The sequence below is a fragment of the Schistocerca nitens genome, chromosome 8 (genome assembly GCF_023898315.1).
Source record: "Schistocerca nitens isolate TAMUIC-IGC-003100 chromosome 8, iqSchNite1.1, whole genome shotgun sequence".
Taxonomy (NCBI): domain Eukaryota; kingdom Metazoa; phylum Arthropoda; class Insecta; order Orthoptera; family Acrididae; genus Schistocerca; species Schistocerca nitens.
Window position 1 is genome coordinate 467429461 of NC_064621.1, and position 23577 is coordinate 467453037.

General features: G+C 45.4%; 1 non-coding gene across 1 annotated transcript; it reads right to left on the reverse strand.

The window, feature by feature from the left end:
- Positions 1-23152: 23152 nt before the first annotated feature.
- Trnap-ugg (transfer RNA proline (anticodon UGG)) lies at positions 23153-23236 on the reverse strand. The gene has a single exon. It is a non-coding gene; the product is annotated as a tRNA-Pro (tRNA).
- Between the last annotated feature and the right edge of the window lie 341 nt (positions 23237-23577).

Consider the following 23577-nt stretch of genomic DNA (forward strand, 5'->3'; position numbering starts at 1 on the left):
CACAACTTTAAAAATGTGTATTTAATGAAAGAAACATAATATAACTTTCTGTTATACATCATTACAAAGAGTATTTAAAAAGTTTTTTTTTCACTCAAAAACAAGTTCAGAGATCCAGAATGAGATTTTCACTCTGCAGCGGAGTGTGCGCTGATATGAAACTTCCTGGCAGATTAAAACTGTGTGCCCGACCGAGACTCGAACTCGGGACCTTTGCCTTTCGCGGGCAAGTGCTCTACCAACTGAGCTACCGAAGCACGACTCACGCCCGGTACTCACAGCTTTACTTCTGCCAGTACCTCGTCTCCTACCTTCCAAACTTTACAGAAGCTCTCCTGCGAACCTTGCAGAACTAGCACTCCTGAAAGAAAGGATATTGCGGAGACATGGCTTAGCCACAGCCTGGGGGATGTTTCCAGAATGAGATTTTCACTCTGCAGCGGAGTGTGCGCTGATATGAAACTTCCTGGCAGATTAAAACTGTGTGCCCGACCGAGACTCGAACTCGGGACCTTTGCCTTTCGCGGGCAAGTGCTCTACCAACTGAGCTACCGATGCACGACTCACGCCCGGTACTCACAGCTTTACTTCTGCCAGTACCTCGTCTCCTACCTTCCAAACTTTACAGAAGCTCTCCTGCGAACCTTGCAGAACTAGCACTCCTGAAAGAAAGGATATTGCGGAGTTTTAATCTGCCAGGAAGTTTCATATCAGCGCACACTCCGCTGCAGAGTGAAAATCTCATTCTGGAAACATCCCCCAGGCTGTGGCTAAGCCATGTCTCCGCAATATCCTTTCTTTCAGGAGTGCTAGTTCTGTAAGGTTCGCAGGAGAGCTTCTGTAAAGTTTGGAAGGTAGGAGACGAGGTACTGGCAGAAGTAAAGCTGTGAGTACCGAGCGTGAGTCGTGCTTCGGTAGCTCAGTTGGTAGAGCACTTGCCCGCGAAAGGCAAAGGTCCCGAGTTCGAGTCTCGGTCGGGCACACAGTTTTAATCTGCCAGGAAGTTTCATATCAGCGCACACTCCGCTGCAGAGTGAAAATCTCATTCTGGAAACATCCCCCAGGCTGTGGCTAAGCCATGTCTCCGCAATATCCTTTCTTTCAGGAGTGCTAGTTCTGCAAGGTTCGCAGGAGAGCTTCTGTAAAGTTTGGAAGGTAGGAGACGAGGTACTGGCAGAAGTAAAGCTGTGAGTACCGGGCGTGAGTCGTACTTCGGTAGCTCAGTTGGTAGAGCACTTGCCTGCGAAAGGCAAAGGTCCCGAGTTCGAGTCTCGGTCGGGCACACAGTTTTAATCTGCCAGGAAGTTTCATATCAGCGCACACTCTGCTGCAGAGTGAAAATCTCATTCTGGAAACATCCCCCAGGCTGTGGCTAAGCCATGTCTCCGCAATATCCTTTCTTTCAGGAGTGCTAGTTCTGCAAGGTTCGCAGGAGAGCTTCTGTAAAGTTTGGAAGGTAGGAGACGAGGTACTGGCAGAAGTAAAGCTGTGAGTACCGGGCGTGAGTCGTGCTTCGGTAGCTCAGTTGGTAGAGCACTTGCCCGCGAAAGGCAAAGGTCCCGAGTTCGAGTCTCGGTCGGGCACACAGTTTTAATCTGCCAGGAAGTTTCATATCAGCGCACACTCCGCTGCAGAGTGAAAATCTCATTCTGGAAACATCCCCCAGGCTGTGGCTAAGCCATGTCTCCGCAATATCCTTTCTTTCAGGAGTGCTAGTTCTGCAAGGTTCGCAGGAGAGCTTCTGTAAAGTTTGGAAGGTAGGAGACGAGGTACTGGCAGATTAAAGCTGTGAGTACCGGGCGTGAGTCGTGCTTCGGTAGCTCAGTTGGTAGAGCACTTGCCCGCGAAAGGCAAAGGTCCCGAGTTCGAGTCTCGGTCGGGCACACAGTTTTAATCTGCCAGGAAGTTTCAAGTTCAGAGATGTTCAATATGGCCCCCTCCAGACACTCGAGCAATATCAACCCGATACTCCAACTCGTTCCACACTCTGTGTAGCATATCAGGCGTAACAGTTTGGATAGCTGCTGTAATTTCTCGTTTCAAATCATCAATGGTGGCTGGGAGAGGTGACCGAAACACCATATCCTTAACATACCCCCATAAGAAAAAATCGCAGGGGGTAAGATCAGGGCTTCTTGAAGGCCAGTGTTGAAGTGCTCTGTCACGGGCTGCCTGGCGGCCGATCCATCGCCTCGGGTAGTTGACGTTCAGGTAGTTACGGACAGATAAGTGCCAATGTGGTGGCGCTCCATCCTGCTGAAATATGAATTGTTGTGCTTCTTGTTCGAGCTGAGGGAACAGCCAATTCTCTAACATCTCCTGATACTGTAATCCAGTTACAGTAGCACCTTCGAAGAAAAAGGGACCAAAAACTTTATTGGCTGAAATGGCACAGAAAACGTTCACCTTAGGCGAGTCACGTTCATACTGAGTTGTTTCCCGCGCATTCTCAGTGCCCCATATACAGACATTGTGACGGTTGACTTTCCCGTTAGTGTGGAAAGTTGCTTCATCACTAAACACAATCTTTGAAACGAAAGATTCATCTGTTTCTATTTGAGCAAGGATAAAATCACAGAAATCGATTCTTTTAATCTTATCATCTGCAGACAGTGCTTGAACCAATTTCAGACGATAAGGTTTCATAACTAACCTTTTTCGTAGGACTCTCCATACAGTTGATTGTGGAATTTGCAGCTCTCTGTTAGCTCTGCGAGTCGATTTTCCTGGTCTGCGAACAAATGCTTGCTGGATGCGTGCTACATTTTCATCACTCGTTCTCGGCCGCCCAGAACTTTTCCCTTTGCAGAAACACCCATTCTCTGTAAACTGTTTATACCAACGTTTAATACACCACCTATCAGGAGGTTTAACACCATACTTCGTTCGAAATGCACGCTGAACAACTGTCGTCGATTCACTTCTGCCGTACTCAATAACACAATAAGCTTTCTGTTGAGCGGTCGCCATCTTAGCATCAACTGACGCTGACGCCTAGTCAACAGCGCCTCAAGCGAACAAATGTAAAACTAAATGAAACTTTATAGCTCGCTTAATTCGCCGACAGATAGTGCTTAGCTCTGCCTTTTGTCGTTGCAGAGTTTTAAATTCCTAAAGTTGTGGTATTCTTTTTGAATCACCGTGTATGATCCAGCGAGTGGCTAAGTTCAAATGGTTCAGATGGCTCTGAGCACTATGGGACTTAACTTCTGAGGTCATCAGTCCCCTAGAACTTAGAACTACTTAAACCTAACTAACCTAAGGACATCACACACATCCATGCCCGAGGCAGGATTCGAACCTGCGACCGTAGCGGTCGCGCGGTTCCAGGCTGTAGCGCCTAGAACTGCTCGGCCACTCCGACTGGCAATTTAGCAAAAGAATTAATAAAACCATGAAATTGAAAGTTAATTTAGTGACTGAAATTAATAGTGAACTTTGTTTCTGAAGCATTACGAAATTAAATAAAATAAGGTTAGTCTTGGGCTACCTCAACAATCATCTCAATAGCTACTTGAATCTACACAATTTAGAAATAAGAGATTTAACTTTGAACTGGAATTAAATGATTTTGAACAATTAACAATAGTAAAATTTCTTACGTACCAAGCTGAGGTGTAGTCACAGATAAGCTAAAATATGGTAACAAAACTCGCACTCTTAATTTGTGCTTGTGTAATCTAAATATTGTAGCCAGTTATGAATACTTTAACTGAGCTTTAAAATTAAAGCAGTGAAATGGAATGATATTACTTTAATGCTGGCGTTTGAATTTCAACGACACTCAGGTTCATTTCGGAAAAGGAAGGGACCCTGCTTGGTAATGCAATTGGGACAATGAGCAACAAAGCTTCATGGTAAGTTGCTATATTTTACTTTTAGACTTCCTTGTTGGTTGATTGAAGGTTTGAAGTCGTCGATCGAGGAGGTGGCGACCATCACTTATTGTCGGCTGTCGGTGTTGCAGAAGCTGGATGTTGGCGCGCCTTCTTCTGGACACGGTCACCAGGCGAAACGGGCTCTTGATGTGCGCCAGCTAATGCTTCCCGTCCGCGACACCGTGTCAGAAACTATCATAGCAAGTCGAGCGCAATTACATGCTGCCAAACCCCGAAAGCGCGGCAACCCGCGGGAGCGTCACTCAACACACCTGCTCCACCGCCCTACTCCAGCCAGACTCTCCTCTGCCCGCGCTCTACGCGGCAGAGCCAACACTACCAAAGATCCTAAACACTTTGGTTCTCCACACGACCTATCGATGTAATCGTTTGATAGCATAGTTTTCCCTAGGCAAGACCCAGCGTAAAAATACAAATAGTATTTACAAAACAAACCAATTATACATCGACATAAATGCATAAATATAAATACACAAACTGTAAAATAATTACAGTATATAAAGACACAGAAATGTCATATCTTCAGGAAACAAAATAAGGAAAACATTTATAGTACAATAGATGGAAATAGGAGGATATGCATTTCCGGCATTACATAGTATAGCCTGCCTATTGTGTTTTTTATGCCTCACTGGATACAGACAATGCTACAATATCCACTATTATTTTTTACTGGCTTCATTTGTGTCAGTGATGAAACAAGTTGATCGCTTACGTCTGCAAGAAGTACATGTTATGTCTCAATGTTTAAATGAAGGTACCAGCAACAGGAAGAAATACACAAGATACTGCATTGTGGAGGTGTGAACTGGATGCAATTTGATGCTTCAACAAAAAAAAAAAAAAAAAAAAAAAAAAAAAAAAAGAATTTTTGGCACGAATGTGACTCGAATAACGGCGAGTTTCCATATCTGCTCCACACTGATTGCTACCTCTAACTGAGATAATGGGACGTCTTCAGCATAGTGCAGAGTTCATGTTATCTGTTTTGGCCATGCTACACTCACAGCGTTGCCAGAGCGTCGTTTTTTAATTTGCATGTCTATTAAACCTCTTGGTGGCACTAGGTCTTGGTAGATACACTTTTGTCTTGAATTAGGCTGAGAAATCGGATCCCGACCTGCAAGTGCGACATTTTTTCTTCACCCTGTATTAACCCACCCTATCAAGTATAACTCCCCCCTCCCCTATCCCACCGAGCGAGGTGGCGCAGTGGTTAGCACACTGGACTCGCATTCGGGAGGACGACGGTTCAATCCCGTCTCCGGCCATCCTGATTTAGGTTTTCCGTGATTTCCCTAAATCGTTTCAGGCAAATGCCGGGATGGTTCCTTTGAAAGGGCACGGCCGATTTCCTTCCCAATCCTTCCCTAACCCGAGCTTGCGCTCCGTCTCTAATGACCTCGTTGTCGACGAGACGTTAAACACTAACCACCACCACCACTCCCCTATCCCACTTCTTCGCCCATTCCTCTTCCCTCCCCATCTTTTCTTTGCCCTCGTAACCTCTTTCATGTTATTGGCCTGCCCATGCTTCCAGCTGCTCCTCCTTTTCTTTATCCCGACATCCACTCCATTAACTTCTCCATAGACACTACCCATCGGATATCTTTTCTTATACAAACACCCTCTTACCTTACTAAACACCTAACGTTTTTCCTTTCCCAAAATAAATACGTTCTTGTTTTTAGTTGTGCAGATCCTCCAACTTTTACTGAAGGTGCAGCGCTCCTTCTTTATATTTCTACAATCTATTTTAAATGCATTATTGTTGTTTTAATTTTACCTTTTAGTTTTCTTTCCTGTTTTTATTAAGAAAGAAGGTAATTAAGTTTAATTTATACAAATTCCTTCATCAAAATCTTTCTTTTACAAGTTTTAAAATCATGTTTAAATACTTTACCTCATAATTTATTACTTTCGTCTAATGTATACAATAACAGGTTTGATCAAGAGCGGGTTAATTAGTCGCTGACAGCTATCTCGCACACACATGGGACGAATGAGATGAAACAACCATAAAAATAAAACAACTTTAATTAATCTAAACTTGTCCTCTCAGTCCAGTGTAGTATATTGCTACATTTCCCACTTGATACTGCCTCTTGAATCTTTTGTAAGAAAACTTTCGTGGAACGGTTAACGTCGAGCTTCAAGCGCCAGTCAATCTATATTTTACAGCATTACCTTGACAATCTGCCATTAGCCAGACCAAACTGTGACCATTCGTGCTATCCTTTTTTCTATACGTTCAATTTTTTTTTATTTTTTATTCCGATTTTGGCCGTCTAGGGACCGCGTTAAACAACTATTTTTCAATGTACATTTCTCCTATTGCGCTCCTCCTCTTTTCTCTTCTGCCAATATGTCTTCATCCTCTCTCTGTGCTGCTCCCTTCGGTCTTCTGTCCACACTGTTCCTCCAGTTCTTCTCTTCTTCACTTCAAATCCTTCAAAATGTTGAATTTTGTCTCTCATTAAGTCTCTGTTGGTTATACGTTGGTTATACGTTCAATATTCTTTGCTGGTACTGTTTAGTCTGGGCAACATTCTAGAATGGATCGCACGATTATTTTGTAAGCAATTTCATTTTGTAGATTTCCTGGATTTTCTAAGTACCCAGTCAATTAACGGAAGTATTGCACTTGCATTACCTATGACTGAAACTATGCAATCATTCGATTTCATATTCCTACAAATTGTTGTACCCACGTTTTCTGTATGAGTTCACTATTCCAGTTGTAGCTCGCTGATATTGTAGTCAGAGGATATGTTTCTGAAGTTTGTGAAGTTCCAAACTATACATTTGTGAATATTTAAATCAAGTTGCCAATCATTTTGTGCCACTTCAATATTGTATCAAGACGCAATATCTATCAGCATTTTCAGATGGTACTTCATGTTAGGTTACTGCATCATCTGCAAAAAGTCTGGCGTTACCATCAGTATTTTTTGTTTGGTCATCCTGTCGTGACAAACTGGGACACGAACCGAGATTTCCGACTTTTCGCGAGCAGGCATCATTACTATCTTTAAAAACTGGCTTTCTTTTTTATTTGAGTGACTCTTTTAGTTAGAAACTGACAACGTTGCTTACACAAAATTAGGTCTTAACGAGCAAACAAAAATATCGATTCCCGTGATGGAATGTTGAACACTGGAATAACAACCTTTATGTTGCATCTGAATAAGGAATCGCACGGAGACTTCCAAGTACGGCGTTCTTTCTTCACCGTGTATACTAAGGCGCATTTCATAGTCTGGAAGATGACGGTTGAAATTTTTATTCGGAGAGAATGTAGGGTGTGTATTGGTGCAGCCCTAGTGGCGTGTGTTTGTAGAAGCGGGGCAGCGTACGAGGATTGGATTTAGAGGAGACACAAGAGGATTACTGGAGTCGAGTTAGCGAATCGTGTAAGACTTTAGAGGTGAGACAACAGGATTACTGGAGTCGAGTTTGCGGATCGTGTAGGTTTGTTCGAAGGTGCTGATTGCGTGCGAGGAGAGGTGGGCATTTGATAAGATGGCAACGGATACGTGTGGGGGAAAGATGAACGGATACAGCACGTGAGGTGGGTTAATTGCAGCACACACAGAAGCATTTAACCATTTATTCTCTCAGAACTTAATGCGAGAACACAGCGGGAAGAGAACTTAAAACGTGTTACATCTAAATCTACATCTGCATTTCACACCTAAGTGCCTGGAAGAGGGGTTATCGAACCACTTTCACACTATTTCTCTACCGTTCCATCCTCGAACAGCGCCCGAATAAAACGAGCACTCAAATCTATCTCTATATTCTCTAATTTCACTTTTTTTTCTGGGATAATTTCTCCCAGTTCATATTCGGAGGAGAATGTTGAAGAGTGAAATTTCGTGAAAAGATCTGGTTGCAGCGAAAAACAGCCATTCTTGTAATGATTGCCACCAGAACTTGCTTACTTTAGGGAGAACGACGGTTCAAACCCGCGTCCGGCCATCGTCATTTACATTTCCCGTGATTTCCCTAAATTGCTTAAGGAAAATGTCGCGAAGATGCCTTCGAAATGCCGCGGCTGCTTTTCTTCTTCATCCTTCCCTCATCTGAGCTTTTGCTCAGTATTTGATGACCTCGTTGTCGACGGGACGTTCTGCATCTACAGATTTGATAGATCTATCGTGTAACCGAAGTTTAACGGGCTCCTTTTAGCACTCATGTGGATGAGTGCTAATCGCCTCCTCCTCCAACTCGCCTACTATATGCGTGACACTCTCTATCCTGTTCGAAGAGATTTCGGGATTGCAACCGGTCGTCATAAACTTCACTCCACAGTCGAGCGAAGTTTACGACAAGCGGCTGCAATCCCGAAATCTCTTCGAACATTCAATTCACCGGGAAAAATTTAAGTTCCACACTCTCTACCCTGTTTCGCGAAAATACGAAACGAGCTGCCCTTCTTTGATCTTTTTCGCTGTCCTCCGAAAATCCTGTCTGGTAAGGACCACGTAACGCACGATAATACTCTAGCAGTGGACGGAGAAGCGTAGTGTAGGCAGTCTCTTTGTAGCATTCGTTGCGACTTATAAGTGCTCCGCCAATAAAACACTGTCTCTGGATCGCATTCCCCACAACAATATTTATGTGATCGTTCCAATAGAAGGTTTTCGTAGTTGCTATCCTTAGATATTTAGCTGAATGGTAGCCTTTCGATTTGTGTGATTTATCGTGTAACTGAAATCAAATGGCGTCTTTTTAGTAGTCATGTTGACCATCTCCCATCTTTAATTATGGTCACTTGCCACTTTTCGTACCATACAAATATCTTGTCTAAATCATTTTGCAATTGATTTTGATCTTCTGGTGGCCTTAATAGACGGTAAATGTCAGCATCATCTGGAAACAATCCAAGATGCCAGCTCAGATAGTCTACTAGATCATTTATATAGGTTAGGAATTTAAAAAATGAAATGATCGTCTGGCACTGATAGCCGGGACCCCACCTGGGAAAGTCCTGCCGCCGAGTTGAAAGACTTTTCAGTTGACGGCACACTGGATGACTTGCGTGTCGATGACGATGAAATGATGACGGGGACAACACAACATGCAGTCCTCGAGCGGGGAAAATCTCCGAACCAGCCGGGAATCGAACACGGGCCCACAGCATGGCAGTCAGACGTGCTGATCACTTTTTGTTGGGGCGTCGTGTCACGGACTGCGCGGCCACTCCCGCCGGAGGTTCGAGTCCTCCCTCGGGCATGAGTGTGTGTGTGTGTTGTTCTTAGCATAAGTTAGTTTAAGTAGTGTGTAAGTCTAGGGACCGATGGCCTAAGCAGTTTCACTTTTTGTTATTTTGTTTTCTTCTTCTTCTTGTCGTTCTCTAGTTAGGTTCGAAAATGACGCACGGTAGTCAGGGACTTTTCAGTCAAATACGAGGGGAGCTGGCAGTGGGTCGGAGGAAATCCCAGTTGGGAATATTTAGAAGAGGACTGCGAATTCCTGTACTCACTTCATAAACAAGGGAACCTCCGGAAAAAACCTTGGTCAGAACCATTCAAATTTATTTCTGGTTCAATTTCTTTTTTTCTCACTTCAAGGAGTATAGTGGGCTGTTTGAGGCCTTGCGCGTTGAAGAATGGTTGTTGTTCTCAGGCAAATGTGCCAGCAGGGTGGGAGTGGGGCAGAGGGAACACCAGTTGGGAATACTTGGAAAGGGACGTCCAGTTTCGGCATTCGCTTCAACGAAAGGTCACCACCGAAAGAACTGTGGTCGGAACTGGGGGACTGCAATTATTTTTCTTTATTTCTGGGAGAATGTCTTCATTTCTCCCGGACTAAAATTAGTGTTTTCTGCGTGTATGTGTGTGTGTGTGTGTGTGTGTGTGTGTGTGTGTGTGTCCATGTAGTGGAAGGAGGGAGTTGGATGGGGTACCCTATATACAAACACAGGGAGTTGGGGTGGGGGAGAGCTGCAGAGAGAACCACACCTCCCGTTCCCTTTACCTGTTTCTTTCAATAGTTTCTTCCCTTTTCTCACTAAGACGTCTTTAGTATCACACTGCTGTATTAAAGGTGTTAAATAATGGAATTTTTTTATTCGATTGAGTTACATAGGTTAATACTTCCAACTGGCATTTGGAGTAACCAGCAAAAAGCATATGCTGCTCGAAATTCCATAGTGAATAACATACGAATTACAATTGAACCCTTAAGTATCGCCTAATGTACAAAAAGTTGTTCGCTTTTCTGTTGTAGGTGAAGCAATGAGAAAATTATGTACACATTATCGTTCCTCTTTTCTCGGGCAAATGAGGATATAAAGAGAATTACATTATTGCTTTAAAAAAAAAGACTATTCAACACACGTCGTTAATTATTTCTGGGAGAATGCTGAATTATGTAGACTGTGAGGAAGTGTCCACAAATAATTACAAAAGCTGCGGCAATTGTTTTCCTACCTTCTCATTCTAAATCCCGGTCGACTGCTTTGTTATGAAAGACAGACACATACTATCCTCTCAGCCAAGGGGGCGTGCCTACAGCACTTCCTTGGGGGACACATTCGATGACTTTCTGTGAATTGCTACGAACAGTAACGTTTCTGAGAGGAAATGAAACTAGTCGCATAACTAAGACGATACTTAATAGACACCCAGTTTGTCTAGAAGCCGCATGTGAGGAACGGTGTCAAATACTATCGGAAGTACCCCCCGCTAGACAACTCGCAATGGATTTCTTGTTTTTTTATTTTTTTAAAAATAATTCTTTATTCAGCCAATAATATTGCTTCATGATAAACCACCACTTTACACATTAGTGGGTCGAAATTATCTACAGTACAATTCTTTTATTAGAGGTATTTGTTACTGTGTTCCAGATTTCCTACTTTCCTACTTACTACAGGATATGAAGATTTAAGTTTCGGTATGGGCAACTTTTACTATGCAAGATGGTACCCAGGCGGGTGAAAAAATAAATGTGCTCAACAGAAAAAAATGGTTCAAATGGCTCTGAGCACTATGGGGCTTAACATCTGAGGTCATCAGTCCCCTAGAACTTAGAACTACTTAAACCTACTAACCTAAGGACATCACACACATCCACGCCTGAGGCAGGATTCGAACCTGCGACCGTAGCGGTCGCAACGGAAAATAATAAACGCTAAAATGAAGGTTTGGCCCTGTCTGACTACGTCCTGAAGCAGATCTTACGACCTCTTAATGGACTTTAACATATAAATTACAACATAAACATATATGAATGATTAATGCAACTAATACCACTAAATGATAAACGTTGTTCCTGCTTATATATTTATTGTAGATTTAAAAAAACCTTTATATTACAGAGTTTACATTTTCTAAGTAAAATTACTAATCCGTTGCCCAACTCTGCCTCTTATTATGACTGCGCGATTTAATTTTTTTTTATGGGACTTAACAGCTAAGGTCATCAGCCCCTAAGCTTACACACTACTTAACCTAAATTATCCTAAGGACAAACACACACACACCCATGCCCGAGGGAGGACTCGAACCTCCGTCGGGACCAGCCGCACAGTCCATGATTGCAGCGCCCCTAGACCGCTCGGCTAATCCCGCGCGGCGCGATTTAATTTCAATAACGCGAAACGACTGACATCATCTACGTTCCAAACACTAGAAGACACTACTTTCATATGTGATCTACGGTGGTGTGAAACCTCAGTAGAAATAAACTAAAATGATCACAGCTGTTTAGCTTTTATAGGCCTAATAAGGCGAAGCAATTTGTGATGTCACCGTATCTACTGCGTCCGGTGCGTCGAAGTGATGGTTCTCGTACTCGTCTGCGACGGTGGAAGAACTCCAGCCACAAATAAACTCTTTCAAACACTAGAACAGCAGAAGGCGGTCCTCTGACTAATATACTCTAATACTGTCTTCTCCTCTCTGTGTTCTACAGACGAGAAACGCGAACTCCCAGCCACAAGGATTGAGTGCAGATCACGTCTGCGAGGTGCTGCTTCTTTGTTCCTCTCACCTGCGTCCAAGATTTGCAGAGTTCGGAAGTATTATCCGGTTCTTCTTCCGGCCCTACTAGAATAGCGGCCGATAGCGGCCGGTCGCCCCTGCGTTGTGTCTTCGCGCTCAGGTGTCCAGACGGTCCGCCTTGGCACTTCCTGTGTGGAGCCGGACCACCACACCTGTGTCGGCCTTCAACCCAGGGCTTAAGTTCCGCCTGCCGTTTCATTTCCACTGTCGTTCTCACCTCTACTAGCATGATTCATTACGCCATTATGATAATAAAGACTTTCCGTCATCTTTCAAGCAATAAGCGTTAACAATTATTTACAAGGCGTACATGACAATGTCAGTCTCCTTTACATATTCATATATACGATGTACAACCTATCACACGAAACCTAATTGTGTTTGTAGATCACGGCGAAGTATGTGGATGGGTGCTTGTAAGGTGCGAAATTATAGCCACCTTACAACTATCTACTGAAAAACTATTCTTTCTATCCTAGCAAGCTCACTCCTGCAGCGTTACAAGCGTGCCAGTAGATCTATAGACCTGCTATTTTGTCCATACCTACCGAGCTAACCCCAGTGGGCATGCCCCTGGCACCGGGCTGGCCTTATTTGGAAGTCGCTGCAGGTAGTATTAGTGATTGCCCAAAAAACTACATTCTACTTTAAACTACCTGACTACTACTAGCCATTATTAGTGTGCTATGAGTCAAGTCCGGGATTGTTTCGCACCTTCCTCCTGTTCCAGGACGTGGCGGATTCTGACCGTCTCGGCGATCGGCCAGTCCACCCCCTGGAGGAATGGGATAGGTGCGGGGAATGTCAGTTTATGTTCTACGAATCATTGATTCTCCCTACAGTATTCTTGCAAGACTTTTGCTGATACTCCACTGACAAGACTGTCAATGATTCTGAATGTGGGTGGATTTCTGAATAGGTGATATGTGTCTCTGTTTGGTAACTGACGTCTTAATTCGGTGGCTATGTCATCGAAAAGGGGACACTCGTAGATCACGTGGTCCGGAGTGCCAATTTCAGCATCATAGTCACACGAGGGGATAGCCCTCTTCCCGAACCGGCAAAGATATGCCCCATAAGGAAGTGCAGCGATACTTTACTTGGTTTGAAGTGTGTAAGTTGGCATCGTTCCTTGATGTTAGGCAGCAGCTGGTAAGTTCTTCTTCCCATATCTTCTTTATCCCAAAGTTCTTGCCATAATTCTTCCCCCCTTCTTCTGATTGCAAATTTATTCCCTTCCGCTCCCCCCGCATAAGTTCAGTCTTTTCAATTTCCCCTCTTTTGATCCAGTACCAAGTTGTCTGTTCCCTGATTTTTATGTTTAAGGGACACAGCCCCATGACAATCAGGAGATGTTAGGTTAAGCTCTAATCGAACGTAGAAGCATGTTGCACTGCACCCTCCTCACGGCCATGACAGGCACGACCTTCGAGAGCTTGTGTGCCCAGACTCCGGACCTTTAACCCGTGATGGAGGTGAGAATGGTGTTACGATATAATTTGATTAGTTCTGGGGGTAGGTGGAATCTCCGGTGCCCTCTCATACTGAGGTTATCCAGTGCTTCTAGAGGCCTTTGGGTCACCGCTTCGATGTGTTGGGCGAAGCTCCATCTTTCTTCTATAATGACACCCAAGTATCGTGCCTCGCGACGCCGAATAACTGGTGAGTCCCCGATCCGCACCGCTGGATTTCTGGCAAATTGGCCCTTTAATAGTAAGTATGTTGATTTGTTGGTCACTATTTTCATTTTTGTTGTCTGGCATCATTGTGTCAGTATAGTCATTGCCCTTTCAATCTTAGATTCTAGATCTTCGCGGGTATGGCCGCCCACTAGCAGGAGGAGGTCGTCAGCGTAGGCTATCGCCTCTAGCACATCTGCACTGCTCTGCAGACTGTCCAGGAGAGGCACCATATTTATGTCCCAAAAGAGCGGCCCCAGGACAGAGCCCTGTGGACACCCCTTCGTAATCTTTTTGCCAACTCTCCCGCTTAGGGACGACAGCCAGACCTCCCTTTCCGTACAACTGCTCCTGAGACAGCCGTATAGCGGCCCTGGACACTATTTCTCCGGCAAGCAGGAGAAGAGCGAAGGCCACCACAGGCTGTCAAAGGCGCCACTGATGTCAACCGTGATGCCAACTGTGTACTTGTGTGGGGACGAGCCGCAGACCTTGTAAGTAGGCTGTTTAGGTTTTTTTATTGGTAACGCCACCTCTGTATGAAAATCACTGGCTGCGCTGTGTGCAGTCTGTGGCTGCTTTGCATTGTTGTAATACTCGCCATTGTAGTGTTAGGCAGCTGGCTGTGAACAGCGCGTAGCGTTGCGCAGTTGGAGGTGAGCCGCCAACAGTGGTGGATGTGGGGAGAGAGATGGCGGAGTTTGGAAATTTGTAAGATATACAATGATCTCTTATGCATATTGTGAGTTTTCAACATTATTAAGGTAAATACATTGTTTGTTCTCTATTAAAATCTTTCATTTGCTAACTATGCCTATCAGTAGTTAGTGCCTTCCATAGTTTGAATCTTTTATTTAGCTGGCAGTAGTGGCGCTCGCTGTATTGCAGTAGTTCCAGTAACGAAGATTTTTGTGAGGTAAGTGATTTGTGAAAGGTATAGGTTAATGTCAGTCAGGGCCATTCTTTCGTAGGGATTTTTTGAAAGTAAGATTGCGTTGTGCTAAAAATATTGTGCGTCAGTTAAGGACAGTCTCGTATAATTGTTCAAAGGGGACGTTTGATAACCTCTGCCGCCAGGGCAGTTGCGTCAGACGCAGATCGCCCCAGCCGAAAGCCGAATTGCCTGTCGCTCATCCCACACAGCACTCGGTGTGCCGTTAGTCTATCAGCTAGGAACCGCCCTAGCAATTTGACCACCAGGTCCAACAGAGAGATTGGTCTGTAGGACTTTACTTCTTTTGGGTCTTTGTCCTGGCCTTTCTTGATGATCACGACATTGGCTTCTTTCCAGATGGAGGGAAAAATACTGAGGCGCAGAGGTGTTACCAGTTGTCAGAGGTGTTACCAGTTGAGGAGCGAGGTATTGCACTACTTCCGCTAATATGCCGTCTGGTCCTGGGGCCTTGCCTCTCTTTAATGGTTTTATGTGTGCCGACACTTCTTCCTCGGAGAATGGATGCACCACAGTGTTGTTTACATATTCTCCCTGAACTGCCTGCCTAATTAGGTGTTGCTCTTCTGTATCCTCTTCTTCTTTATCGCTAGGGAGCAGGGATTGGAGGAGGACCTCAGCAGTTTCCTGCCAAGATTCCGTCATCCGGTTCCCATCCCTGACGATGGAGAGCACCATTGACGACCGGATTTTCTCTCTCACTTTCTTGTAGGGAATGCCCCAAGGATCGATAGCCAATTGGCTCTGCACATATTTTTCCCAGCCCTGGAGCCTAACTGTTCTCAGCTCCTTCTGGAACTGCTGCTTGGAGTCTCTATAGATTCGCAACCAACGTTGTTTTGCTTCCCAGAGGACACTTCGCTGGTAGTACCTCATCGCCCTCCTGACAGACTGACGCATCTGCGCTAGTTCCGCATACCATGGCGATGGAGAGGCCACTACGGCTCTCCTCCTGGTTGGTACAGCTGCCTTCACTGCTCTGGTGAGTGCACTAACCAGTTCTTCGGAGGTGTCTGTTGACGCCATCGTCACCTTACGGCCATATCGGGGCGTTAAACTCTCTTGCAAGGCGCTCCCAGTCCTGTTGTAGTTGAGCTGCACTTCCCACCCTATGTCCCAGCGGCACTCTCTGTCAGAGATCGTGAAAGTTATTAGGTTATGGTCACTTGTGGTGACCCTGTCTCTGACCATCCAATTTTGAATATTGCGAGCGATATTTGCTGACATTAACGTGATCTCGATATTCGTGCCCTCACCCTCTCCGCCGGTATAGGTGAGGGGGGTGGGGTGGGGGAGGGTTCCTGGTCTGTTAGCGATAAGAAACTGTAAGGACACGATGCTCTCTTCCAGCTTTCCGCCTCTTTCATCCCGAGTACCACTGAGCCATAGGGGGGGATTTAGCATTCACGCCTGCCACCACTACTACCTCGCGCCCTCTCAGCGCCGTAGATACCTCCACGAGTTGGTCGAGGTACACTTTTATATTGGTTCCGTACTGAAAGTACATATTCGCCAGATATATAATACTCGCAATGGTTTCCAAAGTATACACTACTGGTCATTAAAATTGCTGCACCAATAAGATGACGTGCTACAGACGCGAAATTTAGCCGACAGGAAGAAGATGCTGTGATATGCAAATGATTAGCCTTTCAGAGCATTCACACAAGGTTGGCGCCGGTGGCTTGACATGAGGAGAGCTGACATGAGGAGAGTTTCCAACTCATTCCTCATACACAAACATGAGTTGACCGGCGTTGCCTGGTCAAACGTTTTGTGATGCCTCGTGTAAGAAGGAGAAATGCGTACCATCACGTTTCCCATCTTCGATAAAGGTCGAATCGTAGCCTATCGCGATTGTGGTTCATCGTATCGCGACATTACAGCTCGCGTTGGTCGAGATCCAATGATTGTTAGCAGAATATGGAATCGGTGGGTTCAGGAGGGTAATACGGAACGCCGTGCTGGATCCCAACGGTCTCGTATCACTAGCAGTCGAAATGACAGGCATCTTATCCACATGACTGTAACGGATCGTGCAGCCACGTCTCGATCCCTGAGTCAACAGATAGGAACGTTTGCAAGACAACAACCATCTGCACGAACAGTTCGACGACGTTTGCAGCAGGGTGGACTATCAGCTCGGAGACCACGGCTGCGGTTACCCTTGACGCTGCATCACAGACAGGAGCGCCTGCGATGATGTACTCAAAGACGAACCTGGGTGCACGAATGGCAAAACGTCATTTTTTCGGATGAATCCAGGTTCTGTTTGCAGCATCACCACGGTCGCATCCGTGTTTGGCGACATCGCGGTGAACGCACATTGGAAGCGTGTATTCGTCATCGCCATACTGGCGTATCACCCGGCGTGATGGTATGGGGTGCCATTGGTTACACGTCTCGGTCACCTCTTGTTCGCATTGACGGCGCTTTGAACAGTGGACGTTACATTTCAGATGTGTTACGACCCGTGGCTCTACCCTTCATTCGATCCCTGCGAAACCCTACAGTTCAGCAGGATAATGCACGACCGCAAGTTGCACGTCCTGTACGGGCCTTTCTGTGTACAGACAACGTTCGACTGCTACTCTGGCCAGCACATTCTCCAGATCTCTCACCAATTGAAAACCTCTGGTCAATGGTGGCCGAGCAACTGGCTCGTCACAATACGCCAGTGACTACTCTTGATGAAGCGTGGTATCGTGTTGAAGCTGCATGGGCAGCTGTACCTGTACACGCCATCCAACCTGTTTGTGACTCAATGCCCATGCGCATCAAGGCCGTTCTTACGCCCAGAGGTGGTTGTTCCGGGTACTAATGTCTCAGGATCTATGCACCCAAATTGCATGAAAATGTAATCACATGTCAGTTCTAGTATAATATATTTGTCCAATGAATACCCGTTTATCTTCTGCATTTCTTCTTGGTGTAGCAATTTTAATGGCCAGTAGTGTATATGGCACTCCAGTAGCTTTATAAGAACACATGCGTATTCGAATGCAACGTTGTGTCACAATTTCAAAGCAACCGGTGTAGAACTTCCGGAGATACACGATTGTGAAGAGACGAACATTTGCATTTTTACTTATACAGACGAAAGTCAAGTACCGTCGGTTGGTGCTGCCGGTGCAGTGGATGCAACGACTGCCGACAGAAAACGGCGCCGCAACCACGGCGGGTGACAAAGAGTGCTGATGAAAGCGACCGCCGTCCGATTGGAAAATGAGTGCGTTAATGGGGCCTTCCGCCGGAGCGCGCATGCCGCGACCGGCGCTGGAGAGAGAGCGGCGGCTGCGCAGCCACCCATCTTCCGCTCACGATGCTGGCCGGACACTGTGCGGCCTGGAGGGAACACGCTGGAGCGAGATGGCTGCAGTAAGTGCCACCGACGTCAGTGGACGAAGACCGTTCAGAATAGCCAACCTCAGAATAGCCAACCTCCAGCGCAATAACTACAACAACACTACTGGCCATTAAAATTGCTACACCAAGAAGAAATGCAGAAGATAAACGGGTGTCCATTGGACAAATAATTTTACTAGAACTGATATGTCATTACGTTTTCACGCAATTTGGGTGCATAGAACCTGAGAAATCAGTACCCAGAACAACCACCTCTGGCCGTAACAACGGCTTGGTACGCCTGCGCATTGAGTCAAACAGAGCTTGGATGGCGTGTACAGGTACAGCCGCCCATACAGCTTCAACACGATACCACACTTCATCCAGAGTAGTCACTGGCGTATTGTGACGAGCCAGTTGTTCGGCCACCATTGACCAGACATTTCCAATTGGTGAGAGATCTGGAGAATGTGCTGGCCAGGGCAGTAGTTGAACATTTTCTGTATCCAGAAAGGCCCGTACAGGACCTGCACATGCGGTCATGCATTACCCTGCTGAAATGTAGGGTTTCGCAGGGATCGAATGAAGGGTAGAGCCACGGGTCGTAACACGTCTGAAATGTAACGTCCACTGTTCAAAGTGCCGTCAATGCGAACAAGAGGTGACTGAGACGTGTGACCTATGGCACTCCATACCATCATGCTGGGTGACACGCCAGTATGGCGATGACGAATACACGCTTCCAATGTGCGATCACTGCCATGTCGCCAAACACGGATGCGACCATCATGATGCTGTAAACAGAACCTGGATTCACCCGAAAAATGCCGTTTTGCCATTCGTGCACCGAGGTTCGTCGTTGAGTACACCATCGCAGGCGCTCCTGTCTGTGATGCAGCGTCAAGGGTAACCGCAGCCGTGGTCTCCGAGCTGATAGTCAACGCTGCTGCAAACGTTGTCGAACTGTTCGTGCAGATGGTTGTTGTCTTGCAAACGTTCCTATCTGTTGACTCAGGGATCGAGACGTGGCTGCACGATCCGTTACAGCCATGCGGATAAGATGCCTGTCATCTCGACTGCTAGTGATACGAGGCCGTTGGGATCCAGCACGGGGTTCCGTATTACCCTCCTGAACCCACCGATTCCGTATTCTGCTAACAGTCATTGGATCTCGACTAACGCGAGCAGCAATGTCGCGATACGATAAACCGCAATCGCAATAGGCCACAATCCGACCATTATCAAAGTCGGAAACGTGATGGTATGCATTTCTCCTCCTTACACGAGGCATCACAAAAACGTTTCACCAGGCAAAGCCGGTCAACTGCTGTTTGTTTATTAGAAATCGGTTGGAAACTTTCCTCATGTCTGCAGCACGTTGTAGGTGTTGGCACCGACTCCTAACTTGTGTGAATGCTCTGAAAAGCTAATCATTTGCATATCACAGCATCTTCTTCCTGTCGGTTAAATTTCGCGTCTGTAGCACGTCATCTTCGTGGTGTAGCACTTTTTATGGTCAGTAGTGTAGGTATAGAAATAAATAAATAAATGTACATTACTTATATAATAAATTAAAATGTTATATGTAAAAAATATGTATTTAAACAAAGGAAGACCCAGGATGGAATGTAACAATATTATGAAAAGAATAGTTCCTACTCACCACATAGCGGAGTTGCTGAGTCGCAGAAAGGAACAACAAGAAGACTGATTCCAGCTGCCAGAGACTGTGGTCATGTGTGTGCGAGTTGCGTCTGCGCGCGAGCGCGTGCGCGTGTGTATGTTGTGTATTTTCGACAAAAGTCTTGTTGGCCGAAAGGTAACTTTCCGACAGTCTTTTTATTGCGCCTTTCTGCGATTCAGCTTCTCTGCAATATGTTGAGTAGCAACTATCATTTTCATGTTATAAAAATACATATTTATATATCATATGGCGCTCCCGTAAAAGTATAAAAACACGAGCATATTCGAATGCGATGTTGTCTGAAAATTTCAAAGCAATCAAATGGTTCAAATGGCTCTGAGCACTATGGGACTTAACATCTGAGGTCTCATTCCTCTAGACTTAGAAGTACTTAAACCTAACTAACCTAAGGACATCACACATCCATGCCCGAGGCAGGATTCGAACCTGCGAGCGTAGTAGCAGGGTGGTTCCGGACTGAAGCGCCTAGAACCGCTCGGTCACAACAGCTGGCTCAAAGCAATCAGTGAAGAACTTTCGTACAGTTAAGATTTTGAACAAACGAACATTTACGCCTATATACAAAAATTTAAATGCTAGTTTGTTTAAAATCTTAAATCTCCGAAAGTTCTCCACCGATTGATTTCAAATTTTGACACATTACATTCGAGTACGCGCATGTCTTTATATATATCTACTGGAGCGCCACATATAATATACTGTATAAATATTCATGTGGCAACGGCCTTGCCGCATTGGCTACACCGGTTCCCGTGAGATCACCGAAGTTAAGCGCTGTCGGGCGTGGTCGGCACTAGGACGGGTGCCCATCCAGGCCGCCAAGCGCTGTTGCCATTTTTTGGGGTGCACTCAGCCTCGTGATGCCAATTGATGAGCTACTCGACCGAATAGTAGCGGTTTCGGTCAAGAATACCATCATAACGACCGGGAGAGCGGTGTGCTGACCCCACGCCCATCCTATCCCCATCCTCCACTGAGGATGACACGGCTGTCAGATGGTCCCGGTAGGCCACAGGTGACCTGAAGACGGAGTGTGCTTATAAATATTTATGTAATAATCATACGGGAAATCTACATAAAAATGTAAAAGTTCGTTTGTTCAAAATCTTAAATCTCCGAAAGTTCCTCAGGGATTGCTTCGAAATTTTTGCACAAAATTGCATTCGAATATACGCGTGTTTTCATATACCTACATAAATAAATATATAATATACAAATGGCAAAAATTTCTCGAAAAATTCTTGACCGATTTTCTTCAAATTTTCACACGGTAGTCTGATGAACATTCGGACGAACATTGGCTGTATATTTTTAATATATAGGGTGATTTTTTCCACCGTGTACAAACTGTAGGGATTGGTCAATGGGAGGATACGGAAGGAAAAAAAGGTCTAATGAACCTACGTCCGGAAATACATGGTTTTCATGCTAGAGACCATTTATTCAATCATACTTTGCTAGAGAAACGGCGGTCTAGTTCGCGCTCTATCATGCAGCCGTAGTTGCAGTATGCGTGGTTCCCTCCGAGAAGGTTGTGCTATCCCTCACATGTCATTCCCTAGCGCTCTCTCCTGCCGCAGTAATTGGTAGTGTTGTGTCCGATTCACTTCTCCTGCTGACTCACCTTGTACTGGATGTGATACACAGATACAGCGTTGTACACAATGGTTCCTTATTCGAATCGAGAGCTCACCGACATGGTGTTTACTTACGGAAAGGCAAATGGCAACGGACGGCGGGGAGCGAGGTTGTATCAGGAGACTTATCCCCGCTGACAACATGCACAGCATTCAGTATTTGCAACAGTGTTTCAGGAAGCAGAAAATTATGAAAGACGTACCCGAAATGTTTGGACGCCATACTTGGAGGAAAATGTGATTAATACTGTGAAAGGCGGCCGCGCGGAATTAGCCGAGCGCGCTGCCGGCACGGTAGCTCAGCGTGTTCGGTCAGAGGGTTAGCAGCCCTCTGCAATAAAAAAAACTGATTAAAGGAGTCAACAACGAACTTAAACGGATGTCTTACGACGTCCGCCCCGAGAAGATGCAACGAACTAAAGAGAACAAAATGAGATTAAAAAAAAAAGCGGTCTAAGGCGCTGCAGTCATAGACTGTGCGGCTGGTCCCGGTGGAGGTTCGAGTCCTCCCTCGGGCATGAGTGTGTGTGTTTGTCCTTAGGATAATTTGAGTTAAATAGTGTGTAAGCTTAGGGACTGATGACCTTAGCAGTTAAGTCCCATAAGATTTCACACACATTTGAACATTTTTTGTGGAAGGCGACTACCGTGTCATTACCAGGTATTTGGCGCGCCATTACAGGGCAAGCAAGATGATCGGGTGGAATATTCTCCATGCCAATTATTACTTCCATTATCACTTACTGCGCGTGTAGGGCGTACTAGCGTCAGACTATCCCCAATCAGGAGGAGTTTTGTCACTGTTTCCTTCACCAAGCAACCCAACCACGATTCCGGGATTTGTGTCAGCCATCCTATTCACAGAAGAGGAATTCGTCTTCCCATTTCGTAGCAAGCACGGAAATAACAAGAAGAACTGCAACACCACAAGATGACCAGACAGTTCATGTTTACATGCCTTGAATTCGGCTTGGATTGCATATAATCCTATTGTGGCAGTTACGTACATTGGTACCCCATCAATGTATTCAATGTCCACACTTACGCGATCACGTTCTATAGATTGCGGCACATGTGGAATACAAGTATTAATACGGTGATGTAGCTGTCCAACTCAACTTTGTTCATGCACAAAGAGTAATAAAGTCATGAAATATTGTTCTAACATATTGCCGCCAGCAACGCTGTTTGTCTGATGTAACCATTAATGCACAGTATAGCTCACATAAATGTACTACACTTCAGTGTCTGATGTATATAGCTACATCATTAGCTCTTAACTCGAACATTGCATCCCCAAACGTGTCCACTGCTGCTGCTTCACCTTTTAACATTCTGACATTAATTAGTGTAAGCTGTGGACTAAACTCGTCGGTCATTTCTCTTTCGATGTAATCGATGATACCACATGAGCAGTCTAATTCCAGCCACGAATAGCATACTTTAGTGCCAATTCGCTGCACATTGTGTTTATCGCCAACAACTTTAAACATCGTGTCTGGCACTAGCCCTGATTTGAACCACTTGCCGTTAAAGTGTCCATACTAGCGAATAGCAATGGCAGCATTCCGCTAGTAGTAACAGCACTCGACTGCAGTATCGATGCTGCTGCTTCTACTGTTGATGATGGCTTTGTGAAGCCACTCAGGTCTGCAACAATAATAATAAGTTAGGTATATACGCACACACATAAAAATAATTGCAACAACAACAATAATAATAAACAACTACTTACTTTCAAAAGCAGTGTTCTTATTATTCTCCCTGGCTGTTCGCTGCTGCTGGACGCACTTCATCATGGTTACATCTCGGAGTTGGTCCAAATGGCTCTGAGCACTATGGGACTTAAATTCTGAGGTCATCAGTCCCCTAGAACTTAGAACTACTTAAACCTAACCAACCTAAGGACATCACACACATCAATGCCAGAGGCAGGATTCGAACCTGCGACCGTAGCGGTGGCGCGGTTCCAGACCGTAGCGCCTAGAACCACTCGGCCACCCCGGCCGGCCATCTTGAAGTACTGGATGCATGTGGCGCTGGTGTGGTCTACCCAGTCAGTAGTGTGAACTGCTACTTCACGATGAGTCCCACAGCTCGAGAAACTATTGGGCGAAAGACGCAGATATTCAAACGCTGCTGGACCCCGCAAAACACTAGGTGTGGGGCAGAGGGGAAAGGAGTGACAGAGAGCGTCCAGGCAGAGACGGAGCACAATTATGTAAGAGACCAATTAGGGATCAATTAATTACGTTGTAGCCTTCTGGGGGGTCTACATCTACATCTACATGGATACTCTGCAAATCACATTTAAGTGCCTGGCAGAGGGTACATAGAACCACCTTCAC